The 16,191-nt window shown below is 36.3% G+C and overlaps 2 long non-coding RNA genes across 2 annotated transcripts in view; one reads left to right on the top strand and one right to left on the bottom strand.

The window, feature by feature from the left end:
- The window catches only part of LOC127512317 (uncharacterized), a 58,225-nt gene extending 55,243 nt beyond the window's left edge, over positions 1-2,982 (bottom strand). The window contains exon 1 of the long non-coding RNA XR_007930194.1: positions 2,814-2,982. This is a non-coding gene — a long non-coding RNA (uncharacterized LOC127512317). The remainder of the gene's footprint in view (positions 1-2,813) is intronic.
- LOC127512316 (uncharacterized) overlaps positions 2,884-16,191 on the top strand; it is a 48,398-nt gene continuing 35,090 nt past the window's right edge. The window contains exons 1-2 of the long non-coding RNA XR_007930193.1: positions 2,884-3,020; positions 4,468-4,564. This is a non-coding gene — a long non-coding RNA (uncharacterized LOC127512316). The remainder of the gene's footprint in view (positions 3,021-4,467; positions 4,565-16,191) is intronic.

The following is a 16,191-nucleotide window of genomic DNA, read 5'->3' as shown; positions in this document are numbered from 1 at the left end:
ATGTTTACTAAAGTCTGTCAATCATCAGAGCGCCACCCTCAGGCTGAATAACGCAAGGACGTTAGAATTCTGCCAAAAGTGTCTGATGTGTTCAGCGATTAGGATATAAAGCTTACAAAATGTTTATCATAAACTAGCGCTAAGACCCAGAATCTGCCCTACCTAAATTTACGGCCAGGAGCCGCTACTGGTCTACAGTGTGAAAAATTACAGTGCTATGGCTGTCAAATTTTGATGCATTAATATCAAGCGTAATCACAAATATGGTTAATTAACTGTAAATAGTTTGTTTGTGAATTTAGTTTTTTTTTTTTTTTGTGAAATCAATTGTATTTAATTTTACATTGAGAAAATAAAAATTCCAGGTTACACATATTTTAACATGCAGTTTATTTACAAATGTAGAAAAAAAAAAAAAACAATGGAAAAAAATATATATAGAAAAAGAGTGTTTTGAGTTCGAAGTTTGACTGTTGGCCACCAAACCTGGAATCGCTTAGGGCCCCCCAAATCAAGTCCGCCCCTGGTTACCATATCATGATGGTTAACACTGAGAATTTGAATAACTGTAATATGATGATTGGGTGCGGATATCTAAATCAGAGAAAATCATAGGTGCGGGTGGGTGGCGGGCAGATGCCAAATTTTTAAAAGCGGGTTTGGGTGACGTCTGAGCTGATCCGTGCATCACTAATATACTATATTATAATACTATTATAAATATATTATATAGTAATACTAATATACTATACTATATATTAGGGATGCAACAATACAGTTAGTCCACGGTTCAATACATACCTCAGTTTTTTAATCACAGTTTTCGGTTCGGTTCAGTTCTGATGACTTGGCACATCACAGTGTTTTTTGTTATTCTATACTTAGGCAACAGGAACAGTAAGACGTTACGGAGAAAAAAAATAAATACTATTTTTATTACATTACTCTTTATTTTACTTGTGTTAACGTTAATTTTGGGGTGAACTATTCCTTTAAGGACAAGCGGCAGCAAGTTCACTATTAGGCTGCTATCACTTTAAGACCTGCACGCATACAGACATGCATCCGAATTTACTTTCACTTTAGACATAAAGTGCTTATATTAACCTTGTGTGTATCTGACAGTATTAGCGCAATAAGATAACTTAGTCCAGTAATCACGCGCTGTTTGACAGGCTTTCACTGTAGGTGTAGTGTAGGTTCTAGGAAAAGCATGTTAGAACAGCACGCGAATGAAATGTTTAACTGGCAAGGCTTTAAAAAGCATGCATATAATGAACTTTCCACCGGCTGTAGACATGAAGACAACACCTCCCGTGATTTCGCGAAATCAAGGGGTCATCAACCTACGCCTTTGTTTTAATATATATATCAGGGGCGTTCCCTTCGGGGAGGCAAGTGAGGCAGTGCCTCCTCAAAGAAATGGAATGAGAAGATAATCCATATTACAAAAATAAAAAATGTGAATATTACAAAATGTGACATTAAAAAGTGTACAAGTCACTCATTTTTCTAAAGGAACACTGTCCAACAGTGACACCCGTAGGTAAAGTTACAGCGAGAGTCCACGTCTCTCGTGCGTCCCGAGCTCATAGAGATTCAATAAAGCTCCTAAAGCGTGCAGTGGGTTTATTGGGGGGTAAATGAGAATGAATGGGGGAAAGTCACGTGACAGGAGGCAATGCCTCCATCACGCTATGATTGGTTATGATTGGATATGATTGGTTTGTGCGATAAATCCCACCTTGTTTACGTGCGCGTCAGTCTGAATAAACAAAATGATGCCATTAATGGGAAGATACATTAAAGATACATCTTCGTGTCTGTGACAAATACTGTTTACCAAGCATGACTGAACAGCTGAATATCAATACACAAATAAAATATATTGTTTAAATTGTTACTGCCTTTAGTTATTATTTTGGAATAAATGTAAATTGCTTAAAACACTAACTTGATGAGACCGACTTGGTTTTAATAAATAGAACATTAATTACGTTATACAGTATTTACAAAACAGAATTGTATTTGGATTTTTTTTTTTTTTTTTTTTTATGTAATGTAAAAAATTCATTTAACCAGGAAATGTGACAGCGTTAAGTGTAACTGGGACATGAATTTACATTTGATTTGTTATAAAATAAATAAATAAATAAATAAATAAAAAAAACTGAGGACTTTTCAGAACACCACTGGAATATATAAATTCGATCATGCTGTTCGCAATGCTTCATGAGTTTGTAGTTATTTCTATAAACGTTAAGTACACAGTTTTGTATCTTTGTGTTTTCGTCCAATTTTCAAATACTTTTTGCTTCAAAATCAAATCAAAGTTTGTAGTTTCAAAGTAACGAAGCAATGAACCAAATCCCTATGAGAAAAAAAAAAAAAAAAACTTTCGGAACGCAGCAGAAAAAGTAGGCGAGCACTGCTGCAACTAGCAGGTGGCTGGCTAATCATGGTTGATCGACTAAAAACTTTATATTAAATGTTATTATTAATTCTCCAAGTATTCAATATCATGATAAAACCTATCCAGATAAAAACATTCTCACTGAAACAAAGCACATGATGTATACATTTACACAACAGTCCCCAAAAAAAAAAGTTTTTGTCTACTTTAGGCCTACTATACATCACAGCCGGAGCCTCGTTTGATTCCTGTCAGAAATTAAATATGGCGCTACCCTGCCTAAGGTCTATGGGTAAATATTGATATCGAATATATAAAATTAGTGTTTTTTTTTAGTCTTTTGTAACAAATCGACCAGGACAAAACAAAATCTATTGTAACATTTCAGGTTTTCTCTTACCTTTTAACCAACAGGTCTCACAGCTAGGATAGAAGCTCTTCACTCGACGCGAATTGGCGGCTGCTCGGTTACGTAGTAACGCGGGTTCTTTAATGAGATGAAGTGCAGTGAAAACACAAGTTCGCAGTCCTCCACGCGCGTTTTACTAGGTTGTGAACATGCGTCATGACGCAAAGGAACTTGTCCCAGGACTAACTTTTTTCCTAGGTATGGATTTTTATGAATATAACAAATCTTAAACACTAATGCATTTACTTCAGTGTTTTTATCATAAACATAATGATACCGTTCAAAATAGGCTATATAGCTGATGACTGAATGCTGCTACAATAGCATACAACGTGATGACTTTGGTGGGCTGTTATAAATAAAACTTATTTCATAAAGGATTAAAGGATAAAAACAAGGCATTTAAAGAGCAATAAAACAAGTCTGGATAAGATTAATCACACAAAAAGTTATATTTTAATGATTTGCCTTCGATCTGTACTGTGTATACTAATAAAAGTAATAAAACAATAATGTAGGAATATTAAAGGCACAATATGTAAGATTTTTGGATTAAAATATCCAAAAACCACTAAAACTGTTGTATATAATTTGTTGACTTGTGTACTTACATTATCCCAAATATTTCCAAGAATGTTTAAATCCAGAGAAATAAGCAATTTTAACCAGGACACGGACCATGTCCGTGTGTTGACTGTCATTGACATCATACCCGTGTTACCCTCGATTTCCAGTTTTATTTTGTAGAAACCATGGAAACACCAAAGACGCTTTAATATATTATGTGTTTTATTAGACAGGTGGGCAACTGTTTGGATACATTCATCGACAGAAAACTAATCATGTTATTAGCTCAGCACAGTAAGTTTTGTTGTTTAAATCTCATTTTTTTGATTTGCAGCGAGTACCATGTTTTATCATGCCTAATATCGATCTAGCTTACTGCAGTGTGCATTAAGTGTCTCATAGTAGCCGCAGAGGGAACGCAGAGTAGCACTATAGCAACTTTTAACACACAAATTTATCTAATATGATAAAACAGTGCTGCTTTACCCCACATACGCTTGACTGCAGCATAATAAAAGTTCCACTGCTCTCGAGCCATGTGTCGTGCTCGTCTCTCATTAGCAATCACACCAGAGGCCTCGTTTCTGCTCGCACAGCACTGCTTCATACTACAGTAACGTTAATAATCTCATTCACAAACATGATTTCTGCCCAAGTCCCATTCCGATTCTTTTCCACCAGCTGTAGACATGAAGACAACACCTCCCATGATTCCGCGAAATCAAGGCATCATCAAGCTGTGCCTTTGTTTTGAAATTAGCAACCTCTAGTGACGAAAATTTACATAGTATGCCTTTAATATTGGCTGGGTTGTACCCAAGAATTTGGGGCAGAATGAATGTAAGAGAGTAGCAAGCTATTCTAAGACTATTAATGGTAGTGTAGTCTTAATAACAACCATTGTTGCACATTGGGATAGAACACATAGTATTGCATAACCAAACAAGATCCTGCTTGTTAATAACTTCTTGCTAAGTCATGCCTCAAGCATTTAATGCTGCTAATCTACACACTTTAATTTTTCCCAAAGTACTTGCTTTATCAGTACAGTATCTTGAAAGTACATCTTTGTTTCCAGGTGGACTGAATAACCCTGACTGCTGGAAATGGCTTTATAGCCAGCCAATCAGAATGGAACGGCAATTTTTGGAGGCTGAAACGAGACAAAACATACTGTAAGTGAGGGCTAAAAGGTATGGAGAAAAACGGTTGTTTTGTTATTCAATAAGGAACATTAGAAAATGTTTGCTACTTATGTTTTTGTAGGTAAATAATTGTGTAAAGATCATTTGCATTTCCTCGCACGTGGCTTACCATATTTGTAGACAGTTAAAAAAAACAAAAAAAACAATATACTCTTATAAACATTATTTAAGCACAAATGTTTGTTGTAGTACAGGAGCTTGGCCTGATTATATGCGTCATACTCTGAATAGTTCTCCAGTACGACGGCTCAGCCTCCGGCCGACAGCTCTTCAGTATCCCAGGAGAGCCTCACCTAGTTAAGGAGGCTTATTAGATTTGTCCTATGAGAGGAACGGAGAGTAGCTGAAGAGAAACACGGCATATGGACATAGACTTGTGTCCTGCCTAATTACAGGCATTATCTCATTTGCTATTGTAAGGTACTGTTGTGCCATCTTCCATTTATTTAATTATGCTTTTCACATATTGGCATAGGGGCCATTTGGACAAAATTTCCACACGGAGGGGGTTTTACACGGTTTTAAAAAAAATCTGCCTTTTCAGGAGTGTGCTGCAATTTGTCAAGCAATTAGCCACACTAATTAAATTTTTGTACCTCTAATCAAACGAATATGCTAAAACATTCTTGCTGCTGCCAGTCCGATGTCTGTTCACATTTAACTTGATGGTTTAAAAGAGGCTCCTACTCTGCCTCCCCTCTCCACTTAATCACCTCATTTGCATTTTATATTGGTAAATCAAATTAAGCACCCGTAGCTTTTAACTTGATTGACTGTGGCCAGGTCCACTCAGATAGGACTTTTTGCAGAAAATTAGACCAATTTTAATGTGTGCAGAGCCTAGTTCCCCGCATTCAGCAAATCACATTCACTCAGCTAATTAAAATGATTTTGCCCCCTTTATGTGTGTACGCTCGCATGTGCGTTTGCCAGGGGTTTTGATAGATTTGCCCACCTGGTGTTGTCCATATCCTTTTCATGATTTTCTAACAGAGAGTTTTCGTTTCATCTCCCAAAGGAAGGGGCCCAGGCATCAAACGCAAAAAGAGAAATAATAAGTCGTGGCACTCCAGCCGCTTGCATTGACTGCATTTCTATTCTTTTACTCTTTTAGGAATCAACAGTGAATGATCTGATCACCATTGGGAATTTTTATTCAGATAGAGTATAATGTTGCTTTAGAACATCAGGCTATCAATTCAAAGGCACAAACAAAACTCATGAAGATGTACATTTAAAGTTAAATTCAATTAAAACAATAAGCTTTTTTTGTATATTCAAATAATGCATATTATTTCCTCAAAATCGCAACATTAATTAAAAAAATACCATATGTATGTGCATGTCCACTACAAAAATCTAGATGAAAGCTGTAATAAAAGAACAGGCAAAACGAGGAGAAAGAGAGAGGGGGGTTGGAAAAATGATGTGTTGAGGGAATAATCCTGGGCAGGCGCAATGGATGCAGCTCTCGAGGACGAGGCCTTGTGCTGCTGCCCGCGTGCTCCCCGGGATGTGACAGTCAGCTTAATTGCAGCTTTTAGGATCATTACTGCTAGAATGTGAATGTCAAAATGGACAAGGCTCTCAGCCCCTTTGACAAACAAGCACCTTCCATTTTGCAGCATGAGCAACCAAAGATATGGAATAAGAAAAACTAAAAAAAGACCCCACAGGATTCAATAATGTTTTTAGCCTGAGGAAGCTAAAAAATGAATATTTTGTTCATGCACAAAAATTGATCACACTGATGGAAGTACTAATCTTCATTGGATGGAGGAAGACAAAAAAAAAAAGACTTGATGTTTAGGTTGGTCCACAAGCTTTTTATTTGTATGTTTTATTTTGTTGATGCAAGGAATTTCTATGTCTGACATTGTTGACTAAAGGGGTTTTAAGAAGACTGTTATAAGCTAATTAGTTTATATGAGTCCAATTGTAATATTTTACCTTTTATACAGTAGTCTACCAGAATTATTTCAAATCACTATTTTTATTTCATCTTTAACATGGCTCATAAACTACTTTTGTAGCTCTTTATTGCCAATATGCTATTACAACAATAGAGGAATTATTTGATCAGATAATGATTGCTTTAGAAGCACAAAAGCAGTCCCGTCAAACTAAAGCTACTGAATTAATGTATAGCCCATATACTGTTGAATAACCAGTATATGCAGTACATAGGTTGTTTTTCAGATGTAGAAATTTTTGTTTGAATTATTCAAATTCAGATGTTACAAACAAATATGAGTGAGTGATTCTGTGTTTAGCCAATGCTTATCAGAGAACCCACTGCCCTCTACCCATCACATAAACTGAAGAGGACCGGAATCAGTGTCTCTGGGTAATATGCATAATCGCTGAGGTGCCTATTCAGTGGTTTTCAGTCAAGCTTGTTTTTGTTTTTTTGCATGTTTGCAGAGTGTTTTGACGGCAACTCTGACCGAAAACTCGCCGATTGCACGTGACAAAGGTCAATGTTCTCTAGATTTCTACAAGCATGAGAGCACCAAGGCCAAGTGTGTTTTTGTATTGTGTTCTATGAGAGCAGCCATGATAGTCATAAACAAATCAAAAATGAATGCGTGGATGCTTGGATTGTTTTGTGTGTGCTTGTGTTTGTGTGTATATAGAGAGAGTTGGACTATTCACAAGTAGATCTTGCACTCTAAACACATGCGTCATTAACAACAGCTTTTTTCACCATTATTTACTTAAGGCTTAATTGGAACAGATTTTAAAACACTAAGCGACTTTGTAAATAGTTACAAAGGAAAACTGAGGATCATACGCTACCAGACTTTCAAGTTGTTCCAAACACTCATGGCTAGGAGACGCATGACAATTGAAAACAATATATGTTTTAAAATCAGCTCAAATTGATATCTTCCAACTTGATGGACTCATAGTTTGAAGCTAAACATTCAAAGTCTTTGCCCATTGTACACTACGCGATTTTCTGTGACAAATGGCAACTCCGAATTGCCAAATTCTGCAGATTGGCTCTGACTGTCAGCAACTAGTTTTGACGCATTCAGACTGCAATTCAAGGCAAAAAATCTATACAAAAGTTGTGTAGTCCATTCCAGCCTTTAGTATCATCAGGCTGTGTACTGCTAGAGGCCCTTCAGCCTTCATTTCAAGAGCAATTTCCAAACCTTTCACAACACTTTCTTAGTCAGATCACTGAAATATACTACTCCCCAGGAACTAGCCTTATAAAATGTGGGCTTAATCTTTTTTAGTGGGCTATCAAGGAACTGAACTGCTCAATTCCCTAAGCAGGGCTTCTGGAGTGCAACGGTGCAATGATTCAGAGGCAATGTGCAGCTGAAGGGGTGTAGGTTAAAAGGAGGTGTCTTTTGGTTCGGTCTAAATGGTCCATATGTAAAGCTGTTTGCGATGTTAAGTTGCCCTTTGTGTGGGCGTCTGCAAAGCAAATAAATAACGTCCCATAATTTGCAGCATGGCAACACGTCTCGCGGGGAATGTGCAGGTGAATCATTTGCATTCGAGATGCCCGTCCGACGTAGTCATTAATCTCTTTCATGTGCACTCGTAAAAGTGCCAGTGTGATGGAGTCAAGGCAAAGCGGCTTATTGGTGGACAGGTTAAATACTAGGACACCCATGACATGCCTGCTTTCCCACATGGGACCTTGAACCGGGCCGTCTTAGAGATTCCCCACGTCATTATTAGGTAGCACATAATCATGTCACAGAGAAAGCGGTTTGTCCTATTAGTACCTTAATTAGTTGTGGCATCTCTGTTTAGATGCCTGGAATGTGTAGCTCTAAATTAGTTCATTTCATCCGCAGTGGTTAGAGTTTACCGATTGAATTAACCCCCACTGTGTTAAACAAGCAAGTCTGCTATTCATTATGATGGACATGTGCGCTGGTTAAATCATTTTGTGATGATTGTTATTGGTAAACAGTGATGTATATTCAAATAATGACTCTTTTGTATGTTGACATGGTAATAATTTTTTGACACATCCTCTGGTATTGTTTAGCTCTAAATGCTTCTCTTGTGACATTGTCCTTGTTGCCTAACAGAAATATTGATGGGATGATTATTTGGGATAATTTATATGGATCCTCCAGGAAGATGAGGGGTTGTATTCTGTTATCGAGTCACATTTTCTGTATCATTGGACAATTATCCTTCATTGAAAAATCTGTCTGTGCACTTTTGCCTTGTAGCCTAATATTTTTTGGTCCTTTTCCTCCCAGGGAGAATCAGTATTAGATTCAATATAAACACTCATAATGGGGGTAGTAGAGGATAGTGCAATCTCCAACATAATGCTGGTGTGCGAGACCCCTCGCACTCTGACAGCTTGAGCAGCCTCATGGAAATATTTCTTTTGAAGATAAATTACGGCAAACGCCTCCAGAATATCTTGCATCTGAACCCCTTCACAACCCCATGTGCCTCTTATTCTCTTCACCAAGTAGTCATACCTTGGGGTATGTGAGTTGATAAAAAGCTGATAATTAATTAAATTATAAAAATGTAAAATGAAAATACATAATTTCAAAATAAAAATCAAAGTAAAAAAACAATTAGTATTTTTTTTTTTTTTTTTTTACCTGTACATCATGAGAGAACTGTGAACTTTATTGAAATATTAATGTAAAATCTCAGGGGGTACATAAAGTAAATAGTTTAGGTCAAAGGGGTTCAGGTGACAAAAACGTTTGACAATCTTTGAATTAGTGTTATGAGTTGAGACAGTAATTCAACCTATGCATCCCTAACCCAATGTTGAAAATGCAGATAGAAATCATTGATTGAACGATTGATTGAATGATTTTCTCCCTGAGAAATGATGCATCAATGCTTATGAAAGCAAAAGGCAGCAAATTATATATGCAGTATTTTAATTAGTTGTCTTAAAAGAAAGACAACAATGCAGCTTTTGTAAGGAAGTGAGTCATTAAATATACATTGCGTCTGTATATAAATTATGCTCTCGCTGGAAAGACTGTAAGGTTAGAAGACACGGTTATTTCAGTTTTAAAACGGCACCCTCAAAGCGGCCACACAGACTGCACCTCCACGAGACACTGCCGTCCTGCATCATATTCTGATTATTCTCAAGCGGGTGAGACAGGATAGCAATCGACGGAACTGATAGTAAAAGAAGGCACCGGACAGTACGTGAAGAGATAAGACTGATTGTGTGTTTTCAGACATCCTCACCTGTGAGGCCCAGGGGCCCCTCTCTTCTATTGAGAGTCACTCATAGACCTTTCTCTCCTCTTGGGGCCTCCTGATCAGTATAAGCATAATAATCAGACTCAAATTGGCTGTGAGGGGGAAAAAAGGTAGACTATTGAGTCACAAAGCATTAGTGCATGGCTGTCCCAGTCGACTGCTTCCATGAACAAATGATTAAGGTGTACTCTTTATACATTTTTTATAAGTGCTATCTCTGTTGGATATCAGCCAAGCAGGTCCAAGTAGAATTGGGTCTTTCCACTGCTTTTAAAACAGACGTTATATAGTCGACTTATAGGCCTCCAATTACTCAGTGTGATTTTTTTTTTTTTTTTTTTTTTCTGAAAAGCCATCCCATTGGATTTCTAAGGAAGCATAGTGTTTTGTCTCCTGTTAAAGAGACTGACACCGGAGCAACGTGACTCTTGTCATTGTGGGCTTTATCGGTGATCTTTCTCTGGATGTGAAGGGCTTTGCCCTGCCACCTGTTCAGGCCTTCAACTTCTCCAAAGCTGCATATCATGATTTCTCATCAAAACTGCTTCCAGACGTGAGATTTATAATGGCGTTGTATCATTTCCCCTAATGACAAATATGACTTGCATGCAGTTATTTGTATAATTCAAGTAAAATAAAGTTAGTATAGTATACTATAGGTTCATACTGATAATTTGTTTTTGTGCGTTTAAGTGGCTACTAGAAAGTTAATGCTTAGTGTGTACTTTTTTATTTTCCTACAAATAACTACTGTTCCATTTCTTTCGCTTCAGATAAATATTGTGTATAAATCAAAGGATGCATCTTGGAACGTTATTTGGAAGGACCTTGTGAAGTAATCCCAGAAGGTGCTCTTTGGTTGGGTTTCAAACATATACTTTAGAAAAGAATCCAAGGCAAGGTCATAACCATGTCTTGAATATTGACTATTTTTATTTAAAGGAAATAAATAAGGATTAAAAGGGTTTTAAGGGAATAAAGAAAAACATATGAAGTAAGCAATTTAGAAAATAATAATATTTTATTTTAAAATATGCCCACATTTACTCTTATTCGTAATATCTCGAAAACACAAACGTCACATTCAGTTATTAATTACACGAATCATGTAATGATAGCATATTTTTAATTCAAAATGGTGGAGTTTGATAAAACAGTTGAGTAGTTTGCATCACTGGAAATTAATGTTGGTCGTTGAACATTTCTATCGTAAAACAGTTGTCAGATATTAAATGTTTTGCTCCTTACATCTTACCACACACTCTTTTACTATTAAAACTAAAGCAATGCATTGGAATTCACACTCGTCTTCTGTGAACAGTAAGGCCCGCCTTCTTTGATTTGATTGGCCATCTCAATAATTTTGACGCTGATGAGCGCTGTTAGACCACTGAGGCAGACCAGTCTAAAAATGTTACTTTTAAAACTTTTTGTCATGCAAACAATAAACAGAGCTGTGCATAATGGAGTGCAGCAGAGCAGCATCAAGTATATCAAATATTGGGGGGGGACTTGTCCCCCTTAATGTCTACGGTGGTTACGGCGCTGTTTGGGCCGAAAAAAGTTAAAAAGCCTTTATTCACATCATGGCTAATCATATTATAAACATTAAAAAAAATAGCTAACACTGCACACTGATACATTTCGACCTTCGGCCAAAAGAACCATTATGGGGGACTTAAAATATAATATACCATTATAATATAATATACCATTACAGGGGACCTATAATATTGTTACCCATTATAAAATATAATTATATTAATAATATTATATTATACTTTATAACGGGTAACAATATCATAGGTCCCCCTGTAATGGTTCTTTTGGTTTCTCCCAACTCCACAGAGTAACTAATTACATCTACAGCTGTGACTCATTTTGTATCTGACACACTCTGAGGAAGGCTGGAGGCTGAAATGCACCAGTCTGCAGTGTTTTAGCTATTTTACAGGATTATTGTGAATATTTTTTTTTTTAAAGCTATTTTACAGCTATTGTGATTAGCTGTGATGTGAATAAAGGCTTTTTAACTTTTTTTGGACTGGAAGAAGTGCCTTGGGTTTTTTTTTTTTATTGTCTTTAATTGTCTATAAATCTTGAAAACTACAGTACGTAGAAATTCACAGTCAAGAGGGGCTCCGGTACTGATTTAAATAGTACTGATTTCACACAAAATTAAAAATTCTAGAATCATTTACTCACCCTCACGTTTTTTCAAACCTGTATAACTGAACTATCACTTCTTGCAAAATAAATAAAACATAAATTAATTTCTTATTTTCCTAATGTAAACAGAATGAGGTTGTATGTAATGTCATGGTTTTTCAATCATATTCTTTGGTAGCACACAAAACATACACACGTCATTTAGTCCGATAGTTGACATAAGGAGAGTCAGGTGTTTTTTTACAGCTATTTGATGATTTAGTTGATGCCTAGAGAGGATTTGCGTTGCCTTGGTTTCTAAGATGGTATCATAGGGAGGCTTGTGGGCTGTTTAATACATGTCGTAAGCTAACCAGCCACCCGCCTCAATCAGTGCTTGAGTTGCCATGACAAGAGTTACATGTGAATTTATATAAGGTTATAAGTCTGTGTGATCTTATTTCTGCTGAGAGGTGTATAATGGATATTCTGCACTGCAGAAACTAATATGTTGTTCACGTAAAGTAGAATTGGGTGTAAAATAATAATTGTACATATATAGTTTCATATGAAATTCATATTAATGATTTGTCATTTGAGAATGTCACTTGCCAGGTCATCACATACTAATGTATCATAGTATGTATGACATAGGAGTAAATAATTATTCCTTCTTTTGACCATTTATTTCATAATTAGAGATTAAAATTAGAGTAGCAAATATGTTTTGTCTTCTTTCTTAACTGCATCACAGAATATTTTTTGCTGTGCATAAATATACCTACTGTATGTATCAAATTATCACTGTTCAAAAACATTGTTGCGCATGATGGTGTATGCATTAAAAAAAATGTATTAAAAGAAACGTGCCATGAGAATTCAAAAACAGTAGAATTTTATATTTTCAATTCGTGGTAAGATGGCATCATCAGTTTTTATTATTATACGACCTGGTACATGTTTTCTTCATTTAGTCATGCTGTAAACCCAGAATCTATAGCTTCTCTTCAAGACAAGACAATTACAAGGGTCCTGTAAAGTTGTTTGAGCCAGAACATTAAAAAAAAAATCACAAGGTGTCCCCATAAACCATAGCTGTGGGACTCTGTTTGTCTTCGTAGATTAATCATGTGGCCCTTGACCTATGATAGACAGTTCTATTTCCCCCATCTCTTTTATGATTTTAAATAGTTTTAGTAAAATGCTTCAGAGAACATTTTTTTACATTGTTTCACACCTCAGGTTATTGCTGGTGTTACAAAATGTGTCTAAGCTATTTGTCTGCATTTATAGGCTCTTTCATCACAGTTACTTCTGCCTCCAGTACCATTGAATGAAGCCTGCTTCCTAAACAAGTGTGTGCCATATCCCTATATAAAGTTTCATATAACATGAGCAGATGTAAAGTTAAGAAATAGAATTGAAGTGGGAGAAATTTCATAGACTTTTTGCATGAATATGTACGTAAACTAAGATTTCAAATCTGAACTTAATGTTAAATGTTTACACTAAAAATAAAACCTGTGTTGATCAGTGTAACACATTGATTGAGCTGAATTAATTATCAAAGTCTTATACTCAGGTGTGTCCTTATTCACTATCAGAGCAGTTGTTTAAGGTTTACCTAAATTTTTAGTTTGTGACGTTTTATTTAGTTTCCATATAATGCCAGCTGACTTGCTATATGGAATGCTCAAAAAAGTAAGCTCTTTTAATCAATAATACTTTGTTTTGGTTACAAAAACAACCTGCTTGAACACTGTACCACACTTGGCACGAAAGCTTTTGCTGTTGTCACGAAATGCAAACCAAGCTCGACACCACCAAGTTTCCTCCTCTGTATGTCAATGTCATTTTATGCCATCATACTCCCAATGAGGTTGTTTTTTTGACAGCTTCTGCCCCTGAAAAAGAATGATGTGTCGGCCCAGGGGGCTGCTGTGAAGAGACCCAGGCTTTTCTGGGCCTCAGAAGTTGGAGTGTGCTCTTTTCAGCCCAGAGCGTGATTCCCCCGTGGATCTGTAAAGCTCAACTCACAGGACGACGTACCTCTTAGCATCCTTTTTTCACACGTGCCATGCTGACAAGTAACACTTGGAGTGTCCTCTTCATCGACACATTCCAAAGAGGATCGGGCTTAAGCAGCACCTCTCTCTCTAGATCTGCTGACAGACTCTGAAAGTCTCCAGATCAGCCGAAGTTGAAAATGGCAGCTTTCCTCAGACGTTCTGTCCATCCAACCTTCAAAAGGATAGTTTACCCCAAAATGAAAATTCTGCGTCATTTATTCATTCACCCTCATGTGAATGAATAACAGTGTATAACTTACTTTCTTCTGTGAAACATAAAAGAAGAAATGTTACAGTGTAATTCCATACAATGGAAGTCAATTGCTACCAAAACTGTTTGGTTACCAACATTCTTCAAAATATCTTCTTTTGTGGAATGTAAATGATGATAGAATTTTTTTTTTTTCTTTTCTTTTTTGGGTGGAGTTTCCCTTTAAACACAAACTCGGTTGATGTCAAAGGCAAGCCGATGGTGCAGCTCTTTATAAGATTGATCAGCTGCTCATCCATAGATTTCCACCATAATTTTCCTCCTGTTGTTTCAGGTTAGGAATATGTATTCATACATGTTATAATCTATTCTGGTATGGAATTATAAATGTACTATTGCCAAGAAGCACAGCCTCCTTGAGCAAGAGTTTAAAAAGATACTGTTACTCTGCTTTCATACAGGATTCATTGTAAATGAATCATACAGGATTCATTGTAAATTCATTGTTAATATAAAAAATAAAGCAATTAAAGGGATCGTTCACTCAAAAATTAAAATTCTGTCATTTACTTTTTCTATTTCTGTGAAACACAAAAGAAGATTTTTTTTTTTTGTCTGACAGCTGCAGTGTTGTTTGTATTCCAGTGCTCTTCAAAATATTGTTCTTTGTGTGTCGCAAAAGAAAAAGTCATATAGGTTTGGAACGATATGAGAGTGAGTAATAAATGAATTTTCAGTTCTTGTTTTCTTCAATTCTACTTTTAAGTCTCATTCTTCTAATATATAGTAATATACTTATAAAATTACAGATGCAGAGCAAAGTTCCGTCAACCATCTGCCATTGGTTGCCACCGCTGAACAATTGTGGGTTGAGCTCACCAGCCTCCCTGGTGTTGTGACTCTGTGGTCAGGCTTTGGACCTTGGGGAGGGATTGCTTGCCCGGTTCACAATGCAATCGGGTCTCATCCAGGAGACTGTGATTGTTCCATGGAGCCTCCTCCAGGTACAGTGCTGCTTTTGTTCCAGTAAGTCAGCAATCTGAATGCAGTCCGGGAGGCTCGACCAGCTTTGGGAACTATTCTATCAGGAGGCTTTGTGCTACCCAAAGGCCTTCTAGTTGTAGAGGACTAGAGAAAAGAGCTGACATTTTAAACAGGGGATTTGTGCTTCACAGAAGTTCGATGCCACTTAATGCTTTGCTCAACAAATGACCTAAACAGTGAAGCATCACAAATTTGGGTGTTTTTAGCTAAATATCACTATTTCCTATTTGATTTCATGCTTGCGTGTGTTGTTCTTCAGTCATGGTCAAATTCACAGCTTTTGTGACTCACCAACATGTGACTCAATGAATCCCAATGTGCAACAAGCCACAGTTTTAGCTGAGTGGACCTGGCTGTCATAGGTGTTGTGCTATAAAAGGCTACACATTTATAGAAAACAACAGTAGCATGGAGGAATTTTCACATAATCAAAATAAAAAGTTTAACCCCTTAGCATTCCTGTAAAATTTGCTTAAAACACCAAAAAGGCATACCCAAGTTAATTGCATGTTGTTCTTGAACCATTTGAAGTATATGCATAGTTTTGGTCTCTTTTGAAAGGTATGTATAACACTACAGGAACAGTGGAACGTTAACAGGTTAAAAAAAGAAAAAGATTTATTTTAAAAAAAGGTTGATTATCTGAAAAAAAGCAATTAAAATTAATTAAAATGTAAAGGATACATCCATAATGTGCTAATGGTAATCTCTTTTGGTTTTAAATTAAGAAGCAGATAAAAAATATTTGTTGATTTATATAAAGCCTATCTATACATTGATTATAGATATCCATCATTGGAACTGCTAGTAAAATAAAAAAACGATTTACTTGCTTGACATGACTTTTGTAGAGTTATGTAATAATAAGGAATTTTTATAGACATTCACAAATGAGTAAA

The sequence above is a fragment of the Ctenopharyngodon idella genome, chromosome 5, assembly GCF_019924925.1.
Source record: "Ctenopharyngodon idella isolate HZGC_01 chromosome 5, HZGC01, whole genome shotgun sequence".
NCBI classification, from domain to species: Eukaryota; Metazoa; Chordata; class Actinopteri; order Cypriniformes; family Xenocyprididae; genus Ctenopharyngodon; species Ctenopharyngodon idella.
Note: the sequence above shows the minus strand (reverse complement) of the source record. Positions and strands in the feature narration are given on the sequence as shown.